Raw genomic sequence first — 9676 nt, 5'->3', positions numbered from 1 at the left:
CAAGGATGGAGACAATCCCGTGGAACTCAGTCCCCATCAACACAAAGTCCTGGCCGAGAACAGGCACTTACTTCTCCCCTGCCGGGGTCTGCGATCAGCCAGGCCTGGCCTCCACGCTGCCTTGACTGTTTCCTGGGATCTCCATGCTGAGCAGACAGCTGAGGGATGCCCAGCGCAGAGCAGAACGACAGTTGGGAAGGAGCAGGCTCCGGCTCCAGGAGGAACCCCTGTTTGTAAACACGAACGAGGGACCTCAAATGGTTTGAGTCAGGAAGTGCCTTCTGCAGACCAGCATCCCAGGCCGATGGAATCTGGCTCTTTCTGGAGCCAAGATACCAGGAGCACGGCACAGGCGCCTTGGGCTGTACCAGAGGCTGGTGACAGCTGCAGAGATCGATTTACAACTTAGTAGAGTGTTGATTTCCAGCACTTTTTACGTAGAACTGTTGTGCCGGAAGGCACAGCGCAGGTTCCCTGTTGATTTGGACGGACGGATGAAGAGCTCCAGGCCCTCTGGGTTTTTCAGGCTTTAATGCTTTCTCGGGGACCCAGGGCCACAGGCAGAGAGGCTGGCAGGGGAGGAGGAGGGTATGGGTAGGGCAGGGGGTCTAGACTCAGGCAGGAAAGCAAGCCTCCCAGCCCCCCGCGATCTCTACTTTCTCTGAGCTCCGGTCTCGCCGCTCCTGTAGTCACACCGCTCGTCCTCTCGCAGCCGTCCTGTCTGAGCGTCGCTGCCCTTCCACGCCGGCCCTCCAGGTGCAGGGGTGCACACCCACGCTCCAGCGCCCACCACCAGGCACGTGGGCCCAAGCACCTCCTGCATCAACACCATCAAGGCCGTGGTAATGGCCACAGAGGCTAGTGGCGCAAGAAGCCTGATTACCTCAGTCACCCTAGAAGCTCACTGGGGTTTATGTGGCTGGGGCTCGGACAGCTCTACCCTCCACTCAGATGTGCCTCCTGGTGGGGAGAGAGGGGCCAGCAGGCAAGGCTCTTCTGACTGCGTGGGCGGGGACGAGGGAGCCGCAGACCACCTGGGGAGAGGGGACGCTTGGGGAGAGGCGGAAGGACAAGCCACACCTCAGCTCAAACACGCGCCCGCTGCCCTGCTGTCGGGCACAGCAGGCCCCTCTGCTGAACATGCTGGGCCAATAAACCCCGATACAGAAATAAACACTGTTATTGGCAGATGAGGTGGTGTGGATGTATGAAATTGAGCAGATGCTAGAACTCACTTCTGTGTAAGCAGTTTCATAACCTAAAAGGTATCTTCCTCTTGCTCAAATACAACTCTCAGATCAGGGACTATAAACCCGGTTCATGTCTCTGCGTGAGCCCGCATGCGACCCGGGAATGATCGCCGTTCACTGCTCTATCCCTCATTCCATAATGAGGATAAATAGTATAAAACAAACGAGGCAGAACGCATCACCGCGTGGGAGGGCCTACCACCCTCTTCCCAGCGTGCCCTTTAGGGGCAGGGATGTGGAGTGCCCAGAACAAAGCCCAGACTCAGCTTTGTCAGTTGCAATTGTATTGCTTGAATTATCATAACCAGTGTTATTAGATGCTTAGTGAATAAAATGCCAGTAGCATGTTCTTATGATTTTACATAAAACACCCCAGAGGCCAGTGCTTTAGAACTGCAACTCTTCTGGACACCCAAGATGGTCCTGAGTGGCACTCCCTAGTGTTGTGGGGAGACACTGCTGGCCTCACTGTATGGTGCGGGCCTAGCAGGACTGAGATTTTTCTGTCCTTTGGAGCAAATTTTAAACGATTCTGCATCCCACTTCACAGTTGCAGTTCCAACACCAGCTTTGCCCCAAAACCCAGGTTAGCAATGTGGTGTGCCGAGGCTCAGCCGCCACTCTCAGATCTTGTGCTTTAAAGATCCACCTCCCCAGTCTCACAAGGGAACTCCGGTACCATCCCTGGCTGACCACGAACAGCCCTCTCTTGGGTGACATGGAGCCAGCAGAGGAGGCTTTCATCTGAGGCGTGAGGCCCTTGAGCTGCAGCGTGGCTGGCTCCATGATGCTCTGCAAGAGCAATTCATTTTCTGGGCGAGCAGGGAATCAATCTTGAACAAGTTAACTTTCGGCTCATTTCCTCTGCAGAACATTCCAAAAATTGTTAATCACTCATGATGTATTTCTTCCAAAAGTGCAGAGTGCAGAGTCATTCTCCTGGGCTTCTTTCCAGGAATCATGTCAAAAAAAATCTGCACCCCATCCTAAAAGATGGGGCCCTAGTAAGTAAGACGCTGCCTTCTAGTTCCACATTGATGTTGGAGTTAGAGCTTCATTGGGGGCGCTCCTACCCACCAGCCCCACACAGGGCCCCATTAGAAAGCTCAGTAGTCTCCCCTTGCCTGACCTGCTCGGTCCTGGCTGGACTGGTTGACTCCCTGGTAACTACATGCTCATGGGTGGTGGCAGTGTGGCCAGGTGAGCCCCTGGAAGAAATGATCATATAGAGCTTGGCAAGGAGCCCTCCTTTCGTTATGAAAATTGTTATGAAGTTGGGGTTTCTGGGTCTCTTCAATTACCTTGGAAGGTTCTGGAACCTGACACCGAGGTTCCAGTTCCTCTAAAGCCTCACACTGCTGCCTACCTGGGCACTGACCTGTGCTGCTCAGGGCCCACAGCACAGGCGTGCACCTGCCTCCCAGCACCTGTGCCTCTGTCTCAGGCCAGTGCATGCCTGCTTGCAGGGCTATCAGCTCCCACCTATTCCCCTGCCTTGTCTTCCCAGGGACTTTACCAATGGCCTGGCACACAGAAGGTGCTCAGTAAATGTTGCCGAATTGAATGCTGATCAAAATGTTTTCCCAAGGCCTGACCTCGGTTTCATTTGAGATAGTCTCAAACAGATTTATGTACTGAGCAATGCCGGGCCTGGCAACCAATGCTAATCCTAGATTATACTTATTGTATAAACAAAGTATACAAAAAAGTGAAACAGCAGAACATTGCTAAAAATTCTTTATCCAGAATCTATAAAACAAAGCATTCTTTAACTTTGTAATTCTTTACTGTGGAATAGCACCGAATGTCACTTCTGGTTTAAATAACAGGTCTGATAACTGAGCAAAAGAAACATAATTTGGATTATAAAACTTTTTTAATAAAAATTCCTTACTGCATAGTAGGAAAAGAGAAAGTAGAATTTTCTCACACTGGTGCAATAACTCTTAGAGTTAGGTAAATACTTACATAGCTGTAGAAACTCATTGAACTCTAGGCAATTATCATTATATTCTTCCTCCCTGCATAATAGAGCTAAAAGGTTTTCAAACTCAAGAGACCTCTTACAAAGTCAGGGCAAGGCGAGATACTTAATCTTGCTGAGTCTTCACACTATGATTTTCCAGGTGGACGAGCTCATTATCTAAAAGCATAACTGAAGGGAAATCTCGCTTGCGAAAGCAACCTGGGAAATGTAATAAATGACCATACAACTCTTAATAACGAAGAGGCAGATCGTAACCGGCCCCACAGCCATGTCACTATCTGGATTTAAAGCCATGAACGTAGAAGTTATTCCAACTTCTCAGCTCAAGTGGCATCAGGAACTGGCCTGATCATTACCATTTTGTTCTCACGGGGTTATAGTGAAGACTCGACAAGGCAGTTATTATGCACTGATGCACTAACACCCAGGGGTGGAGTCAGGACGGGGGGGGGGCCTTTGGGAGGAGACCAGGGCTAGGTGAAGCATGAACGCAGCACCCCCCACCATGGCGGAATCTGTGCTCTCGCAAGAGACTCCCTGCACCAGGGTGGGGGACACGGCCAGGTGGTGGCCAGAACCTGCCCAGGCTGGCCCCTGGGCCCGGCCGGCCTCCAGACTGACGTTCCAGGCCCCTGAGCCCCAGCCATGGTAGACTGTTGCAGCAGCGCAAACCAGCTAACAGCATGAAAACAGCTTAGCTGTGTCTGCTGCCCCGTGACAGGCTGTAATAACAGGGACACTGCTTGGAGGAGCTGGAATACCAGTGAGGCCATGTTTGTCCTGGTGCCTTGGGCTCCTGCAGTCGGCTATGATGGTCTGGAAGTGTCCATCAAAGCACGCTTGACGAATGTTTTGAGGTTGAGGAATTTGTTCCTTGCAACTTTTTTTAACCACTTTGTAGGGGAACAGTTTATCGTGAGGCCACATGTGCCCTTGACACGCCAGCCCGGCAGCTGGGGTGCTCCGTGGAGTTGGCGCTCAGTGGCAGCGCGTGTGCTCTGAGGACACGAGCACCCAAAGCAACTCCAGGACAGGGAGTGTCCCGACCCGCGGGATTCATAGGCACGAAAAGAGAAGAGCTGAGGATGAAATGAGGGGCTTGAGACAACTTGACGCTAGCGCATGCTTCTTTATTCTTCCTTTTCCTTCTCTTACTTTTCCATGTCTGTCTTTCCACCTTCCCTGGCCTTCTCTCTGCTCCTCTCGCAGCACGCTCCTCTCTCGTGGTTCTCCTCTTAAATCTCTTCTCCCTCTCTCCCGGGTTCTCCTCTTATGTCCTGGTAGCTCCTCCCCCCGGACCTCCCAGTCTCATGTGATTTACAGGAAAAACTGTGGTTCTCCGAAGGCGAAACGGTAAAGCGAAACTTAACTCGTGGCGCGCAAACACAACACGGCGCGTGCTCCGGATGGCTCCGGACAGGGAGCTCACGGGGTCAAGCTCGAGGCGTTATAAAGTTGAGGGAGTGCTTGCACAGGAGGCTGTAGATGTCTTGCTATCCCTTGCTTGAGCCATGTTTTTCATGCCTCTGAATGTCAAGTGACCTGCATTCACTGGCCAGAGCTGGACACAGGCACTCTGGGACACCCCGTTTGTCCTGGTCATTCATGGCAGGTGAGGCTGTTGCCTGGGGCAGAAGGCTGGAGGGCTGGAGCTTCCAGAAGGAAGACAGATTCCGACTCCCAGGATGATCCTGGGTTTTGAGGGTCTCACTGACGCCGACAGCCCCTACCACTCCTGGGTAGAGCATCGGAGGGGTGTGAGGCAGCGATCGGAACAGCATGGACCTCCCGAGTCGGCAACTTTCTAGGCCCCAGGGCCCTCTGGTATCCCGAGCAAGCACTGAGTCCCGCAGATAGAGTGTGGGTGTCAAGAAGCACCCCTCCAGAGCCCGCATCCTGGAGCCATCACCCCTGAGCTGAGCGAGCCTCCACTTCCACCCTGCAGTGCGCCCAGCCCCACCTCGACCCGCCTCCTGCAGTTGGCTCCTTGCCAGCACAGCATGGGCGCCCTCGCGCCAGAGCTCCAAGGTGGACACACGTGGGGCGATGGTGCAAAAGCAACTTAGAGGGACAGCAACCTCTGTGGGGCCTGCTTGCAGTCGCAGCTACTGGTCAAGGTGCCCCTTCAGGAAACTTACCAAACACTGACCCCGATGCACTGCCTCTCCTCTAGGACTGAATAGGGGAGCACCATGGGTATCGCGGGGTCATGTGCGATGCAGCAGTGATAGACATCAAACACTGTCAACCCCCAAAGACCCCTCACAGCAGGGGCCTGTTCATGACTTAAAATACTTAGGGGACCAGGTGAGCCTGGCATTGAATTCAGAATGTGATACAGGAACCTAACTATTCCACAAATACATGGGCAGTTGGGAAAACTGCCCAACTAAATGAGGGGCGTCTGCCAGAGGGGAGGCCAGCTAAGCCCTGGCCGAGTGGATCAAGGGGCTTGTCATGAGCTGCACAGGTGAACGACTCGAGTCACTGCGTGTGCTAGCGCTGAACACTTAGCATGTGTATAGGGGTTGGTGGACGCAAAGTCCCTGTTCAAGTGTGAGGGTTGGATAGACGGGGAGGAGACTAGAATGATCTGAGGCCGGGACGGGACACATGCAGATGGCAAGGTCGGGGGATATTTTAGATGCAGGTACACGCACATCAGTCTCTTGCGCTGGCAGCTCAACAGCCAGCAGCAGCCAGCCCTCCCCACGCCTGGGTGGTCACTTCTAATTCTACTCCAGAGAAGAGCCAGGGCTTCTTGGAGACAGGTTGGAGCCCGGCCTGGGGCAGGCCGCTAGTGGGGCCCAGGACATCTCGTGTGCTGGGACACAGGACGTGCTCCACAGGCAACCCCCAATGCAGGAAGTGTGTCAAAGGGACACAGACCGAGGGAAAAGCGCCCGAGGACCGAGGCCAGAAGACTCCGGTGGAAAGCAATCCCGAGCCGGAGCAAGCGAATGAATAAAAATTACCAGGACAAGACCCCCCCATGCAGCTTCCCGAATGGTCCACGTGGATTGCACCCCCATCCCTAAGCGCGGCCGTACCTGGTGACTCATCAGTGTTGAATGAAAAGGGGGGAGGCGGTGGTAGGGTGGGGAGCTGGCCCAGTCCTGAGTCGGTACTGGACTCACAGCTCTAGCACCCTGGTACCGCAGGATGGCACCGGGGAGTCCTGAGGTGGTCTCTCCCATCGAAAGCCCCAGTCCAGTCGTGAGAGCAGCATCAGGAGTCTGAGGAACGTACTAAGAGGCCCCGATCCGCAGTGCTCCGACAGGAGAGGCGGTCGGGGAAACAGTCAGAGCCCAGGGGCTGGAGACTGTCACACAACGGGTCGTTGGTGGGCCCGGGGCACAGGGGGCACTGACGTGGCCTTGAGGCGTGGCCACGCACCCGCTGACAGACGAGGCTCGTAACCGGGGACCGGGCCGGGGCGTAGGGGAGCGCGCCCCACCTTGGGAAGGGTCCTTTAAATATGAAGCTGTTGGAAAAGTTCACCTTTTTTAAAGCATGAAGAGCAGCGTGGCTGACCCCAGCTGCCACGTTCCTTCAAGGCTCGTGAAACAAAACTGCGAGGAGCAGGAAGCCCGCACCTGGCCCACGCCCGTCTGCCGCACCTTGAGCCTCGGGGGCCCTTTCCTTCCAGCGCCTAGTCGATTTTCTTGGAAGGTGAACGTGGGGACTGCTGGGCGCCATGTCCCGGGAGACGCTCGCCCTTGCACCCGCCCATGGGGGACACCTGGCCACTGGCCACGTGGCTTTCAGCAACGCCCGTCCCCTGGCCGCGCCGACCCGTCCATGCAGGGGCTGTGCACAAGACCCGCGACGAGTCTGCCGGCCTGAGTCTCCAGGTTCCAGGGCTATTTCTAGAACACTGACATCAAACTGGGCCCCAGAAATGCCCAGGTGGGGAGAACACTCCACGGGTGAGCATGAGGGCCGGGAGGTCCTTCCCGGCATCTCGGGCGCAGCTACTCGCCGACACCGCCATACTTGCCTGAGCCTGAGGTCCGAGCAGCCTCTGCCCCTGAGTCTTGGGCATGCTGCCTGGCGGTGGCCTTCACCTGACCCCTACAGCGGCTTGTCTGGCCATCTTAGCGTCACTGGGCTCCGGTGCTCCCGCCCTTCCAGGCCGTCCTCGAAGCTTGGCACAGTCCTGATGCGCCTGTCTGCATCTGATGGAAAATCTTCTCCTGAGCCCAGGCCTACGGTGCTCCTCCCAGCCCAGACAGTCGTCACCAGGGGGCAGCTCTGCCATCCCCCCACCTGACACCAAGGCCCCCTGGGGACCACCTAGGTGGTCGGCTCTCAACCTGGTCGGCGCACTCAGCAGTGCAGTGTGCAAGGAATCCGTGCACGTACAGTTCCAGCTGAGGGTCGGAGCCTTTAAGGAGCTACTCATTTAGCTCAGGAACATGTGCTAAGCTGGAGGACAGCATGGTGGCACACGTTTTTAGTTCACTAAGGAGCAAGTGAGGTTTTAGAGCTAAAAGGATTGACTTTACGGAAAGTCTGTGTCGGTGGGTGGCAGAGGAAGATGTGGCGAGGGAGCAGGAGGGGGGAAGGTGGGGCGCAGTGTCCCCACTTGTGAGCTGGGTGAGGCTTGCTTGCCTCGCTGGATCCTGCACAGATCAGGAAGTTGCTCATGAGTCAGATCTGACTTGTAAAATACACTTTGAGGCTTACCCTGAGCTGACAGTGGGCTCTCAGTCATCACAGGACACTTTCCGGGGAGCTGGTTGGTTCCGGCGCTCACTAGCCAAACACCAACCTCCCATTCTCCAGGGCATTGCTCCCCCGCCCCAGGAGACTTGTAAGAACAAAGGCAGGATGGCTGCCCTCGGCCCCTTCCCTGATCCTGACCGTGATGGGGCAGGCGCGAGGCCGTGATGAGCATGTGGGGTGCAGGCGGCCCAGGGCGGGTTCCCGCCCAGCGGAGGAGAGCGTGTGGGATCCTCCTGGGAACACTCCTGCGGCGTCGCGCTCCGCCAAGCAGATGAAGAAGCTAGCACACGGCCTGGTACGGAGGCAGCCGAGACTGGGGGTGTGGAGTGTGGCTTGGGGAGGTGGAGAATCCTTCACACAGATCCTGGGAGCAGCTCGTCCAGGGCTCCATGGGCCTGAGTTCCAGGAAGAAACTAAGCAGAGAAGGGAGCTGGGTCAAGTTCTCACCTTTGTCTGCCCACTTAACCCCTCTTGCACTCACAGCTGACACTGGCTTGCCCCCTCCGCTCCTTCTGGAACCCTCCCTTTGACCGACCCCCTCAGTTAGACCCAGACTCCTAATCCTTTGGGGGTCAAGGCAGAGGAGTCAATGGGTCCTTGTCACTTCCCATCACAACCAGGCACAGCCACGCCAAGGGATCAAATTGGTCACTGGGTGGCAACCACGCTCCTCCCTGCTCATCTGCCATCCTGCTCCCCCCTGATCAGGACTAGGTCACGCTAAGGCCATGACTTGTCTGCCTGTCTCTGAGCACAGCAGCCTGGAGCTCCCGCATGAAGACAGTTTATATGGTCCATCCTCAATGCAGCACCTGCTCTGTGCCCTGGTGAAGTCACCGGGGTGTCAGAGCAGCTAATCCTGCAAAGCCAGTTTATGAGGCTAGAAAACAAAACTCTGCCAAGGGAGTCATTTGCAGGATGCGCAAGGCCCAGCTTCAGGCCACACGCTCCCTGCCAGGACGCAGCCTCACGGCATCCGTCAGGGCCTCTGGCATCCTGGAGGCTGGCACCAGTTCCCTGAAGCATTTGCCTCTCTGCTGGGGCCTTGCTGGCTCATGCCTTATCAGGTGGGCCGCCCCTACATGTAGCTCTCTGGACACCAGTCCTTTTGGGATGTCAAGTGGTCTGACGAGACATCAGTACGATCCCAAGCCAGGGGATCAGCCTGTTTTCTCTAAATGCCTCAATAGTAAATGTTCTAGACTCTGGAGGGCAGGCTTATTTTTATTTATAGGCTTAAATGTAAATCATGCCCGCCATGCCATTTACACAAACACAGTTCAGTCAGAACTTGGGCCAGGGGCTTACCTTGTTGAACCCTGCTCATGGGTTTCATTATATGAACTTGGCTTCTTGGCAAACATTCCACAGGTGTGATTGTGCTTCACACAGCAACACAACGGCGAGAGAGTCATAGCTAATTACTAATCACACCGATTCAGGTGGCCCTGCTTGAGTTCTCCTGCAAAATTCCTTGTCAATACATCATCGGATGCCTCATCAGTGAGGGGCTATTCTGAGTCAATCCCACCACTCGGAACTACCATTCCTTACGATGTGTTATTCAGTCTCTACAAACGTTTCCTTGCACATTAGAAATATTGGTCACCCTGAAATACAGTTTGTTCAGGAGCCCTGGGAATCATGCGTAATTCTCTCATTAGTGCCCTAGAATACAGCGGTTCTAAATGAGCTGTTTTCATAGTTGCTT

This window comes from Talpa occidentalis, unplaced genomic scaffold (genome assembly GCF_014898055.3).
Source record: "Talpa occidentalis isolate TD23 unplaced genomic scaffold, MPIMG_talOcc4v2.1, whole genome shotgun sequence".
NCBI classification, from domain to species: domain Eukaryota; kingdom Metazoa; phylum Chordata; class Mammalia; order Eulipotyphla; family Talpidae; genus Talpa; species Talpa occidentalis.
The sequence above is the reverse complement of the archived record's forward strand: the minus strand, read 5'-3'. Positions refer to the sequence as shown.